This window comes from Cryptomeria japonica, chromosome 7 (genome assembly GCF_030272615.1).
Source record: "Cryptomeria japonica chromosome 7, Sugi_1.0, whole genome shotgun sequence".
Taxonomy (NCBI): Eukaryota; Viridiplantae; Streptophyta; class Pinopsida; order Cupressales; family Cupressaceae; genus Cryptomeria; species Cryptomeria japonica.
In genome coordinates this window covers 641026103-641048722 of record NC_081411.1, presented here as the reverse complement: position 1 = coordinate 641048722, position 22620 = coordinate 641026103, and positions in this window count along the sequence as shown.

The following is a 22620-nucleotide window of genomic DNA, read 5'->3' as shown; positions in this document are numbered from 1 at the left end:
GACAGCCTATGAGATGAGAACAATCGGTGAGACTTCCACAAGGAAAGAGACAACATTCAACATCACCAAAAAGGGAAAAGAAGCTATTACTCATAAAGAATCTAGTGAAGACTCTGATGTTGAAGTAGAAAACTTTGTCAAGAAGCTCAAAAGAGGATCCAGCCAGTACAAGGGAAAGCTACCACTTAAATGCTTCAACTGTGGGAAAGTAGGACACTTCGCTGCAAGTTGTCCTCACAAAGAACTTGTTGGAGATGAGTCAAGAGATTTCAGAAGATCTGCTGGTAAAGACAAAGATAGGAATGACTACTAACAGGGAAGAAGAGGCTACTGGAACCAAAATAGCCTATATACCTTTGAGGATGACACAACATATGATGAAGATCCATCAGAAGATGATGACCATGAGAATGACATAAAAGTAAATCTCTTCATGGAACTCGACAAACCTACTGATGAAGATGAGGAAGAAGAGGATATTTAAGCTGAAGTGGATTTGGAAAGTGAACTTATCAGTGCAGTTGAAGAATTGAGTAAAACAGGAAGGGAAGTCAAGAGGGTTAAGCTTGTTACAATAGATAAACAAGATCTCTTGAGGCAGTCTCTGGAAGAATCCGGTCAGCTCATATCTGACATAGAACTGCAGCTAGAAGAATCTAAGACAATCAGTGAAGCTACAATGCTTGATCTGATAAAGAAAGAAAAGGAGCATCAAGAGCTAGAAGAAAAAATAATAAAGCTCAGAAAGGAGCTTGAAGAAAGCAAGGAGGAAATAAAAACAAGAAGTAAGTATGAACGCAACACAGAGGCTTTGGATAAGATGTTGAGCAAACAAAAGCAATCCAAAGACACTGGAGGTTTAGTATTTGAAGTTGGTCAAGGTTCAACCCACAAAGGTAAATCTAACAAAGAGATAATGTTCACCTCTTTAATTGAAGGTGAAGAAAAGAATACATTCATAGTAGGTAAGGATACTGGCAAAAAGACATGCAAATGTTGTTGGAAATCAACATCCAAACTGGTATGAAGAAATGAACCCGAGGCCATAATTCATGCATAAATATGCAAACCCAAGGAGGAATGCCAAGATTGACCAAGAAGGATTCACAAGATTCAACAAAATGAATGGAAGACACTCAATGAGGCAGTTCCATTCAGGACCAAGACAACCCAACTGGTATGTATCAGAATTTCATGGTTATTGTTACCGATGTAATAAGTTTGGGCACAAAATAGATGACTGTAGGTTAAACAATAAGCCTTCTATGAATTATGAAAGTAGAAATTCATTTAATGTACTCTGGGATATAGATATTGTTTGCTATCAGTGCAATGGATATGGACATAAGAGTTTTGATTGTAGGAAGAACAAATTGACACCCTACAATAATTTTAAGAATGTTCCCTTTAATGAAAATATTAAATTCTATAACTGTCAAGAACTTGGACACATAGCAAAGTTATGCAAAAACAAGAAGATCAAGAAAATGAATAAAAATCCATATCATGAACTGGTAAGTGAACTTGAGCTGAATATAGCAGTTGACAAGAAGAAGGAAATTAAACCAGTTTGGGTTGAGAAAGAAAAGGAAAAGGCACAATTGTGTCTCCTAGTGCAGACTGCCTTGCATGCTGAAAGTAAAAATCTATGAGTGGTAGATAGTGGTTGCTCAAACCATATGACTGGTGACAAAAGGAAATTCATTAAACTTGAAGATTGGAATGGTGGATCGGTAAGGTTTGGAGAGAATTCCTCCATCAAAATAAAGGGAAAAGGAACACTAAGCATTGATGGAAAACAGAAGGCACTTGATGTGTACTATGTGGAAAGCCTCAAACATAATCTACTGAGTGTGAGTTAGATGTGTGAAAAGGGTTACAAATTCACCTTTGACTCAATCGGTTGCTAGATAAAGAAAGACAGTACCGGTAAACTTGTGGCTGAAGGAAAGAGAACTGATGGAAATGTTTATAATTTGAAGGAATGCTATGAGTCCCAATGTATGTTAGGACAAGTAGATGAAAGTTGGTTGTGGCACAGAAGATTAGGCCACATAAATTTTGATAACTTAGTTGCAGTAAGAAAAAAGGAGTGTGTGAGGAATATTCCACTCATCATCAAACTGGTAAACACATTCTATGATGAATGTGTAAAAGGTAAGCAAACAAAAGTGAGTTTCAGGACAAAGGAGCACAACACCTCCAAACCACTCAAAATTGTGCATACAGATTTGTGTGGTCCAACTAGAACAAGAGCACTTTCCAGTGAAATATACTTCATGCTCTTCATTGATGACTACTCAAGGATGACATGCGTCACCTTTCTACAAGATAAATCACAAACATTTGAAAGATTCAAGATCTTTCAGAAGATGGTAGAAAAGGAAAGTGGGTACAAATTAAAATTCCTAAGATCAGATAGGGGTGGAGAGTTCACATCAAATGAATTTGAAGATTATTATGAAAAACATGGAATTAGAAGGCATTAATCTACTCCTAGAGCACCACAACAAAATGGAGTGGTAGAAAGGAAGAACAGGATAGTCAAAGAGATGGCTAGAACCATGTTGGATGAGGCCACTCTACCTGATAATTATTGGAAAGAAGTTGTGCATACTAATGCATACACTTTGAACTGGGTTCAATTAAGAACAAACAACAAGATGACACCTTATGAGCTATGGTATGACCGGAAGCCATCAATCAAATATTTCAAAGTATTTGGAAGCAAGTGCTTCATTAAGAAAGATATGGATGGCTTGGGAAATTTTGACTCTAGGAGTGATGAAGTGATCTTCCTTGGTTACTCATCTAACAACAAAGCCTACAAATGCTACAATAAAAGACTAAGAAGAGTTGTTGAAAGTGTGCATGTAAGAGTTGATGAAGATATGCACAAAGGATCTCAACCATAGGTTATAACTGGTATGATGACTCCAGTGATGAGTATTATGAAGCTCAAACATAAACTATACCAGAGGTAGCATCCTAGAAGGTTCCCAACCGGTATGTACAATTGAATCATCCGGAAGAGAAAATTATGGGGAATAATAATGATGGTGTGTAGACTAGAAGAAGACTTGCCTGGAATTATGAACAAGTCAACCTATGCCTCATGACTGAAGTTAAACCCAAAACGTTCATTGAGGCTAGCAAGAGACAAGAATGGATGGATGCCATGAAAGAAGAACTACACCAGATTGAGAAGAACAAGACTTGGGAGTTATTCTCTAGACCGGAAGACAAGAATATCATTGGTACAAAGTGGGTCTACCAGAACAAAATGAATGAAGAAGGTAAGATTGTAAGGCGTAAAGCTAGACTAGTGTGCAAAGGTTACTCTCAAGTAGAGGGGATTGAATTTGAAGAAACATTTGCATGTGTGGCTAGACTAGAAGCAATTAGGATGTTTCTAGCTTACTCTGCCGACAAGGGCTATAAAGTATACCAAATGGATGTAAAATATGCTTTTCTTAATGGAAATTTAGAAGAAATATACATGGAGCAACTGGAAGGATTTTTGCTGCATGACGATGAGACATTTGTGTGTCAATTAAAGATGGCTCTGTATGGTTTGAAGCAAGCTCCTAGAGTATGGTACTCAAGATTAGATCAGTATCTAAAGGACCAAGGATTCAAAAAGGGAAGTGCTGACAGTAATTTGTACATAAGGAAAGATAGGAATCACATGATTATTGTGGTTGTGTATGTAGATGACATCATCTTTGGAGGCAACAAGGATACTCTCTGCAAAGAGTTTACTGATAAGATGCAGTCAGAATTTGAGATGTCAATGCTTGGTGAATTGACTTACTTCCTTGGCTTGTAGATATTACAGAAAGATAAAGGAATCTTTATCTCACAGGTCAAGTATGCAAAGGAGATGCTGAAGAAATTCCAACTAGAAGATTGCAAACTGGTAAGTACTCCCATGGTGACCAGCAGCAAATTGAGTAAGAATGATGAATCACCGGTATTGGATCAGACTCTATATAGATCCATGATATGTAGTCTACTATATCTAACTACTTCAAGACCAGTTGTAGTTTGGGCAGTATGCATGGTAGCCAAATTCCAAGCTGCACCAAAGCAGTCACACATGAATTCTATTAGCAGAATTTTTAGGTATCTACAAGGAACTCTCAACTATGGTTTGTGGTATCCTAAACAGGGAGATTTTATTTGAGAAGCATACACTGATGTCGATTGGGTAGGATGCATTGATAATAGAAAGAGCACAAGTGGTGGTGCCTTCTTTCTGGGTGACCTGTTGGTCTCTTGGCATAGCAAGAAGCAGGACTCAGTCTCCTTATCTACTGCTGAAGCTGAGTACATTGTTGCTGCTACATGCTGCTCCCAAGTGCTTTAGATGGAGCAGACTCTCAAAGATATACATGTAGGCATCACTGAACCTATTATCATCCGATGTGACAATTTGAGTGCAATCAACATAGCAAAGAATCTGATCATGCATTCCAGAACAAAACACATTGCAATCAAATATCACTTCCTCAGAGAGAAGGTTGAAGGACAGGAGGTAAGAATGGATTATGTTCCTACTAGGGAACAAGTAGTAGACATTTTCATCAAACCATTACTGGTCAACACTTTTGAGTACCTTCAACACAAGTTGGGCATTGTATCATCTTCCTAGGAAGGTTTTATGTGGCTCAGGGGGAGCATGGTATGGATCAAAGGGGGAGTGCACAAGTACCCTTTGTCATTGTGTCAAAGGGGGAGTATGAAGTAAATTGTGAAAAGTTGACATCAATGCGAAAGGGGGAGATTGTTGGCATTTTGGCACTAAGTTGTCATTGATGTCAACCGACATGATGGAGATCCACATAAGGGTGAGCATAAAGAATGATCATCTATCGACAAAGTACAAACCAGTCTGAAAGATGGTTGCTTTTTTATGATGAAGAGGCAGAATGTTAAAAGTTGTCTCACACCACTGGAGGTGAAGATGTGCAACCAGTATAGGATGCTATATTGGTTAACAGAAGAAGAACACTCTACTGGCAAAGGGTTTTACTAGTATGTGTCTATCGGACCGACTGCATGTTAGTAGGTCGTGTCTTGATTGGTGTGATGCCATATTGAGCTAAGGTGGCAAGTGTGTTGTGGTTGAGGAAGCCTCATCGACAGGGTTGATGAAATAGATAATTGCCATTAATGAAGGAGCCAAATATCATGGGATTGCATCGAACTGATTGCGGCTTGAGGAAGAAGGAATGAAAGAGGAAGATCAGGGAGTAGTTGGTGTCAGAATCGAAGCAAGAAGATTAGATTGAAAGAATGACCCGAGAAGGAAATAACAGAGGTATTAATAGCGGTTTGATAGATGTAGGTTGATATAATGGATCATTTTTTCCTTATCTGGAAAACATGTTTTAGAAGGTGTGAAAATGGCAGAGATGAACAGATGGACATCAAGAAAGATCAGATTGTGCAAGATCTGATTGGATTTGGTTTGCCTTGTAGATGGTGAGGAAACCCTAACCATCAAAATTTTGAATTGCATTTTGGCGGGAAATCACCTGATAAGAGATGCGAGCTCCAAATAGAAATGTTGTTGATACTATGAAGATTGAAAGGAGAAGAGAGGGGAGAGTGAGCAAGAAGAAATACTTATGAAGGCAATTTGAGCAAGTTGCAGTGAGAGAAAGCAAGAAAACTGGTGAGAGGATTCTATTGGCAATATCATAGTCAGACAGTTGAATCTAACTGACAAGGTGAGGTAGAGCAGGCAACATCCTAGTGTGATATAGTGGGTTGAGAAACTATGTGTGAAAGGGAGAGAAAGATAGCAGAGAGTTATTTGATTAAAGAGTTGTAGAATTCATTTGCAACAAGAAGCCTAAAAGAGTAGGGGTTGGTGCTCTTTGGGTTGGTGTTCCTTGGATTGGTGCCCTAAATCTTTGTAAGTTGGTAGTTTACCTGTGAGGCTGGATTGGAGCAGTATTCTCTAGCATCTCTTCTCACCAAGGTTTTTCCCATATTGAGTTTTCCTCGTAATCTGGTGTTGTGAATCTCTTGAGTGTGTATAATCTCTTTGTATTTCTCTCTTGCATTAACGATATGACTGTTTAGTGGTTAAGTAAATAGTTGATTGTTTGAAACTAGATTGGTAAAGATTCAAAGTTAGGAACCACTGATTCGCCCCCCTCTCAATGGTACTTTGTGTTCAACAAAATGGACTAAAATAGTTATTTCAAGGGGAATTGGATTTTTTTAATCCTTTGGATAGTTATATTTTAAATGAATGGAGCTATTCAAACACTTAGTTGTGAATTAATAAATAATTTAATCAACTAAATTAAAGTATTGTTGTTAACTCTACAGATGGTATCTTTAATTTATTTTGAAGAACTATTCCCCATTGAGTGTAATGTAGAGTAATGGCTTAACGAGTTAAATTTATTGTTGGAATCCAAGAACAGTATGAGGTGGGGTGAATCAGTGATCTACTAGTAAAGTTAGTTTTCAACTTATTGATTATTAACCGGTTAACAATAAATAAAATTAAAGCGCATACACTAAATAACACATAAAGAGGCAACACGATAACACCAGTATTTATATATGGAAAACCCTAAAAAGGGAAAAAACATGGTGGGGTTGATACCCATGATATCTATATACTTGATCAACATATACAAATATTATATGAAGGGAATTGCACATGCAATCAGGCCAACTACCTAGAGCTCACAGCTCAAATACAAAATGAGAAGTCTCACTGACTTACAAAGCATTACAAAGTAGAATGAACTTATAAGATGCATCTAACCATGCTAGATGAGTTTTGGTTCATGCTCTGATAACCTTATGTGCATGTGAAACTGCACACAAAAGCTTCTAATCACTGACCAAAATGCATACTAATAATCTCTATATAATTCGCAACCAAAAATTCACATTCCAAAAAAAATATTCATCCATCGCTAAAAGGATATCCTTAAATATCCTTCTAACTTCCACCATGTCAGCTTCAATGAAAAATATAAACCTGTCGGTTGTTGGATCATAATGAATCTCAAACATAATTCCAATGATCATGTCAGCCTTCACATGTTACCAAAAAATCAATGAAAGAAATGATCAGGGTCTTAATATCTCCTACCTGAGTCCTATCCATTATTGGGTTCCAAAATGCACGTTATTGAGCTCAATTACTGGGATTAGGACTTCGTCAAGTGTCAAGAAAAGTGAATGTTGATTAAGTGTAATGAATGCTGGTTAACCCAAATAATGTACATGTACACTTGAAGATGAGTTCCAATCACCTAAAGAAGAGTTTCCATCAATGACAACCCTAAAATCCATTAACCTTTACCGGATGAGTGTCAATTTCCAACAATCTCCCACTTTGGCATTGATGGCAACACTCATGTGAAAAATGGTGTGTTGTCACCAATCAACCATTGAATCTGATATATACATCTAGTGCTCCCCCTGAGAACTATGTACATTTTTCACTTATTCCTCCCCCTTTGACATCAATGACAAAGAGGGGTGTCCTCAAGGAATATTGTAGAGTTATAAACAATATCTAGATCTATACAAATTTAAAAATGTCTACATGTACATAGTCTTCAAAAATGAAAAATAGGTATCCCAACCTTGCTTAAGTGAGTCAAGAATGGAGATGAATCCATTCAAGAGATTGGAATAATACTCAATTTTTTCTGATGTAGTGGGATCCTCTCTTTGCATATTAGAAATACATTCAGTTTTTTGAAATAATAAACTATCTAACCAGGGACCAATAAGATTCTGGAGCTCATTTTCTCTCTTTATTATACTGTCCCTATCCTTCTCCAATTTCAAAACTTGATCCATGACTACCAAAATTGGACCATCTAAAGAACTTGTAAGATTTGTTGTTGGGTTGTAAGAATTGGAAATCTGAATTAAATTGTTCCTAGAATCTAACAGTTGCTTGTCTAAGGATCTTGTGGGCTTACCAAAACCTAGACAAGTCTTATATACACTACCTCCTTCTTCCAATGTTGCATCAATAGATTGCAAGAAACTTTGGACTTTACCCTTATTAATCTCAATCATTTGCAAAAATGTTAGCTTCCAGGCTGCAACAAAATTTTCTTTATCCTCTGTTAATGAAATTTTTAATAGAGAATCATAGTATTTGGGAATAAGATTAATAATTTCTTCCATCTTACCAGATGAGCTTGTGCTCTCTTGTGCTTGGAATTCTGGTACCAACCAATTCAAAACTTCAAAACTGCATTCAATTAATTTTATGTCTTCTGACTCTTCCTGAGCCTGAAGTGTTGTTGCCACCAAAATTTTCTCAGTTGGTGACATCTGGTGGTAGGGTTTGTCAAAAATGATAGAAAATTGTGACAAGTTCCCTTTGGCTAAGGTTGAAGTGTCAATTGCCAAGCCAGAAGAGATTTATGTCACATATTCCTTACCCTTGTCTATCAGTGAGATAACCTTAGAATATTTTATCTCTGTCTCTTGTGCACCAGTGGCTTCGTCACTTGGTGCCCTATCCAGATCCTGTACCTCCCATACACACTTATTAACTGTATCCTTATCTATATGTGTCTTTGTATCCTCTGCAATCTATACATTTTCTATCGGTGTATCCTCTGCTACAAAATGTGACTAACTAACTAGTACAGTGGTAGTCGGTGGAGTGCTAGCCGGTTTCTCAGTATATACACTTTGTTGTTTTGTTGGTTGTTGATCTTTAAGCAATTAAATATTTTGAGACAGTACAAAACTAGGAATTAGCTCATAACCCAAACTCAAAATAATTCTCACCTAGATATCTACAGTTTCCTTATGAACTTCCTCAAATATTTCCAACATTAGGCTTTTTATTCTGTGCTTAGGGTTAAATTTGGATGAGCCGGTTTTATTGATTAGATTTGCCATCTTTGGAGAGGTTATTGTTGGACATAGATTAACTAATTTGTCTCTTTTATCTGTCGGTCCAGAGTCTGAGCATGTATTTTTTTAGCCTCTAACTTATCATACAATTCTTTAGGCAACATTTTCTCAAGCTCAATCAATGCCCTACTAAAAGAATCAAGATATAAAAGAATAGCCTCTTCTATTTGCTTCTTATCCTTTTCCTCAAATCCATTAAAGAATAAAGAAATATTATCTAAGTTCTCATTATTAATAATCTGATAAATTAAATCTTGATCTTCCAACTTCTTCTTACCGGTTCTTCTCTTTGCTTCCAGTTGGGACTGCTCACTTGAATTGGGTTTTCTTTTATGTACAATTGTTATCTTGGGCTTCTGGGGAGTCTCCTTAACAGGTTCTTTCTTTTTCTCCTCCTTCTTCTCCCTTTCTACACCTTTCTTCTTAGGAATTTCCTTTACACCCTCATCAGATTCTATTTCTTTAGAAGAAACAGTCATGTACTGTTGGGTGGTCTTGTGCTTTTTCTTTGGGGGCTCGCATGGTATAGAACTAGGAGGCTTAGTGGATGGTGCTTCTAGTTTCCTGGAAGTCTTTATTTGTACCGGGACCACATTGGGAGTGGCCTGAGCTTCTTTTTGGGCTTCCATTTCCTCTTTCCTCTTCTGCTTCATCTCTTCTTTCTTGCAGGATTGAATAATTTTAACTTTTTGTTCAACTTCTGCCCTATCATGACCTTCACCAATAAGTGATTCAGCTGCAACCTTAGTCATTTTCTTTCTTATTGCTGGTGCAACCTATTCTTGGTGAACCTTACAACCTTTTCCTTGGGATGTGCCAAATTTTTCTTCCTTTTCATTTACCAATGTCTGCAGTAGGTGTTGTGCATAGGCATCCAGTGTGGCCTTGTCCACCTCATATCCCATTGACATGATCCAAATTATTCTAGGTTGTACAACTTCCATCATGCACTCATCTTTGTTAACCATAAAACATATAGTATCCTTATATTTTTCTACTATATATTTAGGGATCCTAGATTTGTTCTTCATTTCTTCTTGGAATGTCTTGAAAAATGCCCATAAATTAGCTTTACTTAACTTCCCCCTTTCCTATCCAAAATTTGACCTATCTGAGATGCTACCGGGTGATCAAAATCCCATTTAATCTTTTCCAAAACTAGGTACTATTCCCAAAAAGTAAAATACTAGACAAATAATAAAAGATCCATATTGGAAAGTATTCTTCTTGTCTTGTTTGACTTTCTAGAGGTTTTACATGAGTTATTTCACCATCACGCTAGAAATATCATAGTGCGTGTCCTCCTTAACCATTTGATGAGCAACCAAAATTTTATTGTCGGAGACAGAATTCAGCCTGTTAGACTGATAAACCTTGTAACCTATAACCATCATGATAAACTTCACATCAATATCCCTTACATCATCAAATCTCATAGATCATCCATCAAAAGTTGCACCGGTGAGCTTGTTCAATTTTGTGTTAGAAAGCTTGCACCTAGGGTCGGGTACACCTCCAACTTTGTGAAGACATGTGACATTCTTAATCAACTCCTCTATAATCTTGTAAGGCTAGTTCAACCAGATAAGATCTCTATGAATGCGGCTCAAAACATATCACACCCATTATGCCTCATCAAAAGTAGGAAAATCCATGAACTGTGTGAAACCCTTCCTCTGCAAGTGTGCAAATTTTGGTTTCAACTGGTTTGCGGTGATTAGGTTTCCATTGAAAATGTAGGACAACTCATATCTACCAAGCTCCTCAATATTGCAATGTATGTATACCCTAATATCCTTTGTGTGACGAATAGCATGACAAACACTTGAAAATGCACCCAAGGGTTCATCCAAAAGTGACTTGAAAGGATGCTTCTTGAAAACTAGATGGGAGTGGTTCTTGATTTATACTACCAAAGGGGTGTCGATGTTGAATGATGATGAAGCCATGATAACTAGATTCTGAAACTAGGGTTTATGCAAATGAAAAATACGTTAAGACACTGTCAAGAGATGAAATCACCTTTAAAAATAAAGTCCTTGCACAAATCGCCTTGAACTCTGAATCACTTTGGAAATGGCTCGTCTGAATGCTCCATCATTGTGTGATGAAAATAACTTTACTTTTCTCTTTTATCACCATTAACCCTAGTTTTTCATTGTCATAAATACTATCGAGAAGCATTACTAGGTCATATAGTCCGCAAGTAGATTTTGGTAAACAACTAAAATTTCTAGAGTACCATTCGCAATTAGAATTCTCTAACTAAATATCTAAATAAGGCATGTTTTGAATTTATGAAGAAGTTGTGCTAGGGTTTTAGTAGGGTTTTAGGATCGGTGATGAAATCACTCAACTAGTAATGATTTTTGTTATGACGGTGATCAATGATGAATCTACATGAAGGTGGTAACACAACACAACCCGCATGAATGATTTGAATTATTTTTTGGCATGAAAGATGGAGGAATTTCTTGAGAATGTGCAAACTTCTTAGCACAATGAACTAAGAGTTTGACTTTTGTATAGATCGGATTTTTGTGATAAGTTGTGATCAACCAATGGTTGATCTTGCATTGTAAATTGTTGTAATGATCTAGATAATGATCTGATATGATTTGTATTGTAAATTCAAGATGTAATTAGGTTTTATTGGCCGACTTAGTAGTGATGGCTATTTAGGACGATACAACTGATGTTTTATATGTCAGTGGTATTAGGAGAATGAGTTAAGCCGTCCTAGAGAAGACAGAGATCTGCCTAAGTGTTGCAGAATGTGAAGTATAACTAGATCTGATTTAGCAAGCTGAAAGTGCAAAGTAACAAATCACTTTTCACTATTGTTCCCTAACAGTTACAGCAACATAAATCCCTCAACGGGGTAGGTCCTATAGACACCTAAAATTGTCTTGTCTGATTAAATAAATATCTTTATTTATTTAATTATTTAAGCCTAATTCTTCTATTAATTAAACAAATCTTTATTTATTTAATTCATTCATTTATCCTCTTCTAGCCTTATTTCTCATTTAAATAAATACATTTATTTATTTAAATTATCTTTTTCCTAAATTAAATAAATATTTTATTTATTTAATTGATCCCACTTCTTCTATTAATTAATTAAATCTTTATTTATTTAATTAATTCATTAACCTTTTCTACCCATGACACATGTCCTTCATCTCTTAATTCCTACACTACCTACCCTATTATTATTTTCTTATTCTCTCTACCTACCCTCTAATCTTAGCTGACCATTTATCTTTTACACCTCTCAATCTTATCCCTCCATTTCTTATTGTGTCTTCTATATAAGGAGATGCTTCCTTTATTATCAACCCTAATCATTCTATTTGATTCAACTAATCATTTCCTAATCATTCTAAACTCCCCAACTACGCTTTCGAACTTTCATATGCGATCAAGCCTACTTGCAACCACATTTCCGTTCTTTGTTGAGCTCTTGTGCACACATAAAATCTGAGAGAAAATATATAAAGCAAGATCAATGGAGATAGGAAGAATGGAGATCCAAACCCTATTGGACATGTGATGGTATAATCTTTGTGATTTCATTGATTTGCATTGTCTTAGGTAATCTTCATATGTTATGGTGGATCTTTGTTGTTGTTAGGCTAGGGTTTTGTGATTGAATTCATTTAGTCTTTCAATATTGTTGTTCCACTTTCACCATAAACATTTTGGCATGCTCGGTGAGACTCTTGTCCCTTTTACATTTAACATCTTTTGTTGCATATTTTTTGTTTTTAAAGTTGCAGATCTAACATTTTCGACAAACTTTTGGCATTTCCGCATCTGTGCATCCTGGAACCGCCTTTTTTCTTTTCAGTCGTGTCTGTGACCTCCATAATTGCGTCTGTGTTTGACATTATTTTATCTTATTTTGTAGATTGCAAGGTTGCATCTCTATTTTCAAACCACGTCTATGCACCTTTCAGACACATCTATGTTCGGGAGTCACGTTTGTGATTTTCTGCCACGTCTGCGTTAGGTTTAATCGCGTCTGTGTTTTAGATCTTGCATTTTTCAATTTTTGATCTAGTTTTGAGGCTTTATTTCATCATTTGGATTTCAGATCTAGTTTATTTTGAGCTAACACCTTGTGATCTAGCTAACAAAATTGGTGCAGCTTGTCTTGGAAGCGAATCATCTTGTCGAAGGCCCCTATTTCACAGTCTTTTGGATCTAAAATTTACCTAACTCATTTTCTTGCAAGAAGGGGTAATCATTTGAAACAACCCAAACTACTAACAAATCTTTGTTGTAGGATTTATTGGATTACAGGTCCAACAACTGGATGATGATATCTTTATTTGTTAAAGAAAGTATATTAAAGAGGTGTTGAAGACTTTTGGCATGGAAGACTACAAACCGGTAGGAACACCGATGGTAACAGGCTACAAGTTAACTAAAAAAGATGATTCACCTAATGTTAGTGAAAAAGAATACAGATCTATGATTGGCAAGCTACACTATGTTGTACACAGTAGACCAGACATTACTCATGTTGTTGGATTAGTTTCTAGATTCCAAAAATAGACCAAAGAAAGTCACATGGTGGTTGTTAAGTGTTACAAGCTAGGGTTGTCATTGCACCAAAAGATCAACCAGTAAATGCCTGATACAACCACTAAACTTATAGAATCCACAAGAGGTTGTTAAACCATGTCACAAATCTCCACAAGGATTGTTGGCCCACTGCCAACAATATCGCTCCCAACGTCACTCACTACGGCCTACGTGATTCGAACTTGTAACTTGGCTCTAATACCACTTGTTACAAGCTAGGGTTGTCATTGCACCAAAGGATTGACCTATCAATGCTCGATACAACTACTAGACTTATAGAATCCACAGGAGGTTGATAAACCATGTCGTGAATCTCCATGAGGGATGCTGGCCCACTACCAACATTAAGAGGATTTTTTGATATCTTAAAGGAACATTAGACTATGGATTATGGTATCCCTGCAAAGGAGATTTCCCTTTAGACATTTTTACTGATGCAGATTGTGTAGGCAAAGTGGATGATAGGAAAAGCACAACTGGTGGAGCTTTTCTACTTGGAGAAAGACTTGTAGCATTGACAAGAAAGAAACAATCTTGTGTTTCTCAATCTACCACAGAAGTTGAGTATGTAGCTACATCTATGAATTGCACACAAGCCATATAGATGAGACATGTCCTAGAAGGATTCAAGATAGATATGTCTGAACCATTGACTATCTATTGTGACAATACAAGTGCAATAAAAAATTCCAAGAATCTAGTACTTCATGCAAGAACCAAGAATATAGAGTTGAAATATCATTTCTTAAGAGAAAGAGTTTAGAAGAAGTGAGTAAAGATGGAGTATGTGAAGAGTAAAGATCAATTAGATGCTATCTTTACTAAACCATTGTGAAAGACTACTTTTGAGTTTCTCAGAAGTAAATTAGGGGTTAGACCCCTACACCGGAAGAACTAAGATGTTGGAGATGTATCAATCTTGTGGATTTCATGTTTATTATTCACTAAGGATTGATAAAGATGTGGGCTACTCCGTAGGGGGAGAGACTTTGTTCCAGTATAATATGATTTATAACTCTAATCATATTGAAGACAACTGATGGATTTTTACCTTTGGCATTGCTGTCAAAGGGGGATAAGAAAAGAAAAGGAAATAAATCAAACACGGGAGAAGAAAAGTTGATGATTTGTCTTGGGGAGAATAAAAGAAAGAGAAGACTAAAGGAGGAGTACCAACAGATAATGCTGCAAAACAAGTTGCAGATAATTGACATATATGATCTCTCTGATTACATATCTCATTGGTGTTGCAATGAATGCCAAAGTGGGAGAATGTTGGTATGATTGGCATAACTGATGTAGATGAGTTGATGACTGTACCAGTAGAGGAAAGAAGACATGATCAGTTATCTATGTTGTCATTGATGGAAACTAGTGTCAACTGATGTTTGATGATGTTTATGCATAGTCTTTGGTGTTTGAATTGGTGGATAAGTGATTTGGTCTATCAAAGTTAGTGTTTGTTGGAGGACTTCAACTGGTAAAGGAAAGAACTTTTGATGGAATCAAGAAATCGGTGATGGATGGAGGCTTGTGGTTTGAAACATAATATTTTATGATGGATTTGTGTAAGTGACTAGAACCACATCATGTGATGATTACGAGAACGCATGTTTTTAATTTTTGATGAAGTTGTGCTAGGGTTTTAGTAGGGTTTTAGGACCGGTGATGATATCACTCAATCGGTAATGATTTTTGTTATGGCGGTGATCAACAATGAATCTATATGAAGGTGGTAATATGATACAACCCAGATGAATGATTTTAATTGTGTTTTGGCATGAAAGATGGATCAATTTCTTGGGAATGTGCAAAGTGGTTAGCAGAATGTTCTAAGAGTTTGACTTTGGTACAAATTGAATTTTTGTGATAAGTTGTGATCAACCAATGGTTTTTATTACATTATAAATTGTTGTAATGATCTGGATAATGATTTGATATGACCTGTATTGTAAATTCAAGATGTAATTAGGTTGTACTGGCCAACTTAGTTGTGATGGCTATTTAGCACAACACAACTGATGTTTTATGTGTTGCTGGTATTAGGAGAATGAGTTAAGCCATCCCAGAGAAGATAGAGATCTACTTGAGTGTTGCAGATTGTGAAGTATAACTGGATTTGATTTAGCAAGTTGAAAGTACAAAGTAATAGATCACTTTTCACTGTTGTTCCCTAACAATTACATCAGCATAAATCCCTTAACTGGGTAGTACCTAACAGGCCTTTGTCACTTAAGTCCCCTAGTAGGGAAACTCTCAAAAAGGGTGTTAAAATCCTCTCACAAGGTTGATCCTAACATATCATTAAGCTCCTAGCTAGAGTGATAGGAAAATCCCTTAACCGGGTGACTCCTAATAGGGTCTACTCTTAATCGGGTGTATAGTAATCTCCTAACTGGGCTAAACTCTTAATAGGGCATACTTCAAAAGAGTACAAATTGTTGTGGGTACCAACTCCCACCATGGTTTTTACCATTTGGGTTTCCACGTCAAAATCTTGGTGTTCATGTATGAAATGTCTTTTCATATTGTCTATGTTTTCATACATTATTTCTACGACACTGGTCATGATATTTTATTTAAATTTTATCAGAGATTACCAATATTGATATGAAATGGTTAGAGAGAGTATTTGATCAGATTGATAAGATTGATTAGTTGGTATTTGATCAAATTGGTATGACTTCTTAAGAGGTCAAATTATTGATAGTTGTGATTAATGTTTGAAGCAAATATGATTAAGAGGTTGTTAGATATGATTATAGAAGTTGAGATATTTGTTAAGTGGTTTCAGATCTGATATAGGTTTTTTTTTGCGTTCAAAGTTATAGCTAGTGTTAATACTAATTCACCCCCGCTCTCAGTATTAACCAGATCTTCATAGGATTAACAACCATGCCATGCTCCTCCCTAAATTGGGCCCAATTTGACCCCTTTGACCTATTTCAAAATTGAGCGGGATTTCCCTCTCTATGTCAGCTCATGTCAGAAAATTAGCCAATTTCACCAATGGGCAAGTATATAAAGAGGATTTCCCTTCTCATTTGAACATCTGGCTATCATCAAGAGCATACATGCATTCAAGAAATTTAGCATCATTAGTCTTCTTTTAGCTTAGGAGTAGCAGTAAAGTCAAGTTTCAAACATAGGATACATTATTCATCCTATTTTGTTGAAGACTTACTAAACCCTAATTCCATGTGGAGGCAAGCATAAATTCACAAAGAGGTATCATAATTCAACATCTCCCTCACAAGGAGATCCTTTCCTTTCAGTCATTGCACTTACATTTATTTCAATTTCATGGTTAATTCCAAAACCAAGGTTTGACCTAAGGAAAACTCTTATTCCCAACACATTTCCCTTTCTTTTTATGTGTAGGAAATGGGTAGAAAGTTGCACTCCTCACATTAGGCTTCATTCAAAGTGAAGAATCATCTTCCTTTGGTGTGTGAAAAGTTTGGAGGACTGTTGTGATGTGCCATGGTCCCAAAAAATTTGGAGCCATTTTGGGGAGTAGGTTTTATTTGATAATATTTCTTAATTCTAGGTGCACGCAAAAATCTTGCGACTATAGCTCACTATTTTCATGCTTTTACCTTCATTTTTCAGCATTTTACCCAATTTTAATACTTCAACTCACAAAAGAGGAAACCCCTTTCAATCCAAATTCACTTAGCATATAGTCTTGATCTAATTCATTACTAGATCTAGTGAACTTACAATCCTCTTTTGAATGCAAAGGCACCAAGTGAAAAATACCTCTAGCGGTTTTCATTCCTTGGGTGAAAACCCTAAGTAGTCATTTTTTTTGCTTCACAAAAATCATAACACTAAAAATGTCTACTATGTGAAGGGTTTGCATCATAATCTTTTGAGTGTTGGACAAAAGTAAGAAAATGGATATAATGTTGTTTTTTAGGATAATGGATGTGAGATGTGGAAGTAGTCTGGAAAGATTATTGTGGCTAGAAGAAGGACAAATGGAGTTATTGGTGCAGGAGCACCTAGGTCTAATTTTCATCTCAGGTTTGATAGTGATTTTGGTTTTTATTAGTTTAAAGTTGGAAAGTTGTCTAAGATGTTTTTGAAGTTGTTCTAGGTTGTTTGGATGAGTTTTGAACTCATTGTGTGGTTTTGGTTTCTTGTTTTCATCATTTTGCTCAAAGTTGCCAGTTTGGAGTTGCCTAGCAAAATGATGGAAAAGTGAGTTTTTAATGTGGTTTTTGTTTTGAAAGTGCTTGGACATGTCTTATGCTTGGTTTGTAGGGGTGAGTAGTGCTCTTAGTTGATTGTAGGTCTTTGAGATCAGCCTTGCATTTTATAGGCACCAAAAGTTGTCATTTAGGCATCAAAATGTCAAATTTAAGTGCTCTTGGACATGTACCTATCCATACAGGAGGCTAACCAGCTAGGAGAGGTATTTAATCTCTTTTTTGAACTCTTGTAAGGGTTGATCATTCAAAATTATTAGGCATTTTGAGAATTTGAACTAAAAGTTCATTGTTTTTCACTATGTTTTGACTCCAAGTGAGCAGCAATCCGTACGCTTGTTGTACTTGTCCGTACAATTTTGGAATTTTCATGCTCTCTCATGTTTCTTGAAGCTTTCCCTTTGGTGGCATTCAATTTCATCAAGTTTTGAGTTTTGTGCAAAAATATTTGGTTTTCACAGTTTCACTGCCTTGTCTAGGAAATTGGCAAGGATGCTTGACCAACTTCGCTTCTTGAGGCCCTAAATGCTCATGGCTTCCCAAGAACTAGTCATTCAACTTGTAAGATATGTACATACTTGTTTTGATTTAAAAATTGTAGGTGTAAGGAGTTTTGTGGCCATGAAGCCCTAGGCAAGTGTGCCATTTGGCTAGGGTCTTTGAAGAAGTTTGATGCTTTGCTCTTCTATAGCAAATGCATTCATCAAGTGGACAGACTTGTCTTGTTGTCCAAGATTGTAGATGAAAGCTAAGAGACTTTCTAATCCAAGAGAAGGAAGGTTGCATTTTCAGTTTGTAAAAATTGTAACAAAAATAGTGAGTCACTGTTTTGGAGTTTGTATCCACTCAATTGCTTGCTCTCCACCATATATTGGTGTGTATAAAGCCTGGTTTCTTCTCAATTTGTTTGTAAAAAAGGACAAGGAGTGGTGTTAGATCCTACCCATGGGTTTTGTGTTTTCCAAGATCAAGTAATGATCTCTTTAGGCAAAGTTGTAACGCCCAGCAGGCTGTCACAATCATTTATGACTAATTTTAGCATTTTAAATGAAGTTGTTATTGCATTATTCCTCTTCCAAATAGAAGGTATGAAAGAATACAAACAACCAAGGATAGAGTAGTGATAGAAAGGCACCAATAAAACCTTTGCAAAGGTGTTTTGACAGTGGTAAAGTGTAGGTCAAAGTGTGAAAAAATAGTGAAAGGGCAAAGTGCAGTGATATTTAGATTTGACAGTGAATGAAACAATGTTTGCAAATTGCCTAATGCTTTTGTGTAGGGCTAATGATGGTTCTCTTTTGTCTCTAATGATAGACATGTTTACATGATTGAATGTAATTTGTATTTAAGCGAAGATGTGTTTGTAGAAAGCAAGAATGGAAAAGTTGTCAATTGTTGCACTCTCCTTATGTGCATTTTGTGAAATCTTGTTCTCTAGCCTTTGAAGGTGTCAATCTGCTTTATTATGGCCTAATTGGTATGTGACATGGTAGGACTAAGGTTTCTTGACTCACCTTTGAAGGTTTCTTGCCTATAGTTGATTTTGCCATTAAAACCCTTGCAAACCCTCCTTTTGCACCCATTTTTTGGGACAATCACGGAGAAGGCCTAAGGGACCTTGAGACTTAGAAAATCTTCAAGAACTCCCAAAAGGGTGTCTGAATTTCAACTTCTTTTTGTTTGGATGTCCATCCCTGGAGTAGGGTGAGCACAAAATCCCAAAAGGAGGGCTAATTCCTAGTAGCCATTTTATGCCTAAAACTTGGATTTTGTCAAATCGGGTATGACAAAGAAGGTTGTAAAGCAAAAAACCCAAGAAATCAAGTTGAAATAAGTGAACCTTGCATAAATGCAACACATTTGGTGAGTTTGACTCCATAAGTCAGTTTTGTAGCATTTGTGAAGGAATACTAAAACAATGGAGTTGAAGCCCTTGAGCAACCAAGAAGTGTTTGACTTAGGGAGGTGGAACAAGGAGAGTTGCTAGGTTTCCTACTAGCTTGTTGCACTCTGATTTTGGTGTCTACACCGTGAAACAACAAGAACCTTCATTTAGTAAACATTCTAGCCACTTGGCAACCACCTTGCCCTGCCTCCCTATCATAGTGGTATTAGAGCTCAGTTACACTTGGGAAGAAGTAGCAATTTGGAAACCATGGTGACAAATGCAGAGTTAGCAAAGAAAGTGGAAGACCAGGAAGAAGAAAATAGGTTACTCAAATTGAAGCTAGACCTCCTAGAGTAGAAGTTGGGTGAAGTAGAAGTGAAGGCAGATGAAGCCAGCAATAAGATAGAGGGAACAGAAGGTAGGGGTAAGCTCTTAGCTAAAGAGGATGAAACCCCTATACCAGACCCTGTGATAGAGAATGAACCATTTTTGAAAGCCTTGAAGGCTATGAGTGGGAGAACACTAGAAGGAGTCCCACTATTCAGTGGTAAAATGGACCCAGAAGTGGTCATGGAGTGGATTGAGGGGCTTGAGAACCATTTTGAATGTGATGGTGTGACAGAGGCTCAGAAAGTGAAGGTGGCTAAGTCCAGGTTGAGAGGAGCTATCTTAACATGGTGGAAGTTCATTCAAGATGAACATGAGAAAGAGGGAAAAAAGCCCATAGCAACTTGGAAGCGAATGTTGTCCAAATTCAGAGAGACTTATATTCTAGAGGACTATGAAATATAGCTTCATAGGAAAACGCAAAACCTTAGGCAAAAAGAGTTAGATGTCAATACCTATACCGAGTTTCAGAAGCTATGCCTTAGGTCAGAGATCCAAGAGGATGAAAATGTCAAGGTTGCTAGGTATCTCAATGGCTTGAGATGGAACATACAGGAAGAGTTAAGTTTGTTGTGCCCTACAACAGTCCAGAAGTGCTATCAACTTTCACTCAAGGTAGAGGAAAGGAGTAGGAAGAAGCAAGAACAACATAATAGAGGTAGAGGAAGAGGTAGAGATGGTAGAGGCCATCGAAGCAGTTTTGGGGGAAGACACATAGATCAAAGGTCCCAGGGAGAATCTAATCTTATAGAGAAAAGCGGGGATTCTCAGAGCAAGCTGAATTATAGGGGTAGGGGTAGATCTAGTGGACTAGGTAGAGGGTCTTACTTCTCCACTATGAAATTCTATAACTGTCAGAAATTGGGTCATCCTGCTTATAGGTGTCCAAAAAAGCCTAGTTCTTCCCATGGAGGTGAAAAGAGAGTGAACTATGTTCAGGAGGAAGGAAGTAGTACAAGAACTCCAACAATGAACCTAGCACCCGAAGATGGTGAGAGTATAATGATGAGGAGAGTATTGATGCAAGAACCTCACAAGTGTGAAGTGTCTCAGAGAAGAGCATTGTTTAGGATACAGTCCAAAATCTTGGGCAAGGTATGTAAGGTGGTTATAGATTCAAGTTCCATAGATAACATTATCTCAGAGGAGGCAGTTAGCAAATTGAACCTACCTAGAATGAGGCACAGTGAACCCTACAAGGTAACCTGGTTAAACAAGGGGCAACATGTCCTAGTTAATGAACAAGCATGGGTAGACTTCAACATAGGTGAATACAAGGATAGTATACTATTTGACATCCTTCCTATGGATGTTTGCCATCTACTATTGGGTAGACCTTGGCAATTTGACAGAAGGGCACACCATGATGGTGAAAAAAACACATATTCCTTTCAAAAGAATGGCATTGTCTACAAACTCCAATCCCTTAGTGAAGAGATAGAGAACAACAAACCACAAGCACCTAAAGTGTTACTAGTCAATGACAAAGAGTTCATCCAAACCATGAAAGAGGGAGATGGGATTGGTTATGCACTTGTAGTGAAACCTAAGGAGGAGAAGAAAGAAAAACAAGTTGAGATCCCACAAGAAGTGCAGCAAATTCTTGATAACTTTAAGGGCATCATCAGTGATGGACAACCAACAACATTACCCCCTCCTAGAGCCATTAGTCATCAAAATGACTTTATACTAGGAGCTTCTTTGCCAAACAAAGCAGCATATAAGATGACTCCTAAACAAAACAAAGAGGTAGCTAGACAGATTCAAGAGTTGTTAGATCAGGGGTTAATCAGAAAGAGTATAAGTCCTTGTGCCATACCCACTGTGTTAGCACCTAAGAAAGGGGGAACATGGAGACTATGTATAGACTCCAGTGCCATCAACAAAATCACAATAAGGTACAGATTCCCTATTCTCAGGATAGAAGATTTGATGGACTATTTAGGGGGTGCAAGGTATTTCACAAAAATAGACTTAAAGAGTGGTTACCATAAGATAAGAATAAAAGAGGGTGATGAGTGGAAAACTGCTTTCAAAACAAATGAGGGTCTTTATGAATGGTTGGTTATGCCTTTTGGACTCTCTAATGCTCCCAGTACCTTTATGAGGTTAATGAATGAAGTATTGCATGATTTTCTCAGTAAGTTTGTGGTAGTCTACTTAGATGATATTCTCATTTTTAGTAAGACTAAAGAGGAGCATTTTAAACACTTAGCTATTGTTTTGCAAAGATTATCTGATGAGAAGTTAACCATAAATCTTGAGAAATGTGATTTTATGCAGCCAGAGCTAGTCTATCTTGGTTTTGTTGTGTCTAGTGGAGATCTTAAGATGGATCAATCTAAAGTTGCAGCCATAACAAGTTGGCCAACCCCACAATTAGCCAGTAAAGTTAGAAGTTTTCATGGTCTAGCCCAGTTTTATAGAAAGTTTATTAGGGGGTTCAGTGAGATTTGTGTACCCATGTTAGATACAATAAAAGGTGGTCATAAGGTCAAGTTTCAATGGACAGAAGCAGCCAATAGGGGGTTTGAGTTACTCAAAACTAGAGTTGCTACACAGCCAGTGTTAATCCTTCCTAGTTTTGATAAAATCTTTGCTATAGAATGTGAT